Raw genomic sequence first — 829 nt, forward strand, 5'->3', positions numbered from 1 at the left:
CATTGAGGGGTTCTGCGGCTTTGTGGGCAGAGACTATGGGTGTTTTGTCTGCATATATGTAAGCACGCCACATGTATACAGAGCCCTGGGAGGCCAGAAGAGGGAGTCCGATGCTCTGACATTAGAGTTACAAATGGCTATGAGCAGCCATGTGGGTGATGGGACTCAACTGTGCTTCTCCTCCAGAGGACCGGAGCTTCTCACCGCTGAGCCATCTCTCCAGCCCCCAACTGGGACTCAGCGCTGGGGACTGAGTTCAATCAGTGAAGTACCTGAGGCCCCTTCCATCCCCAGCACACGAACCCTTCACTGCGGTTCGCACTGGTGACCCCTCACTCAGGCGGAGACAGGAGGGTCAGAAGTTCAAGGCCAGCTCCCCTCTTCCGTGCTCGGCAGGCTCCTCCTGAGCCCCAGCTCCGGACACCTAGAAAAGGAGAGGGATGAAGGTGAGCAGGTGGCCGGTGACAGGTGCCCAGGCTCGATGGGTGCTGAAGGGGAGGGGCGCGTGCGCAAGTGCCACGTTGCCAGGACACCTCAGCGGTTTGTTTGGAGATCTCGGGCGCTGCCACTCCTGCCCTGGCCGCAAGGTAGGGGTGTGGGGGGGTGCGTGCCGCCGCAGCGAGGGGCCCAGTGGCTCCGCCCAGCTCCCAGGCCCCGCCCTCCCAGGTGGTTCAGCCAGTGCCGCTTACCCGTCCCGTGCCCGAGAGCCAGCCAGAGTGGGCGGGCCGGCGGCGGAGGAGGTGAGGGGAGGGGAGAGGGGAGACGGGAGATAGGGGGAGGGCAGGGGGGGATGAGAGAGGGAGAGGGAAAGGGAGTGGGGAGGGGAAGG

The sequence above is a fragment of the Microtus ochrogaster genome, linkage group LG2, assembly GCF_000317375.1.
Source record: "Microtus ochrogaster isolate Prairie Vole_2 linkage group LG2, MicOch1.0, whole genome shotgun sequence".
Lineage (NCBI taxonomy): Eukaryota > Metazoa > Chordata > Mammalia > Rodentia > Cricetidae > Microtus > Microtus ochrogaster.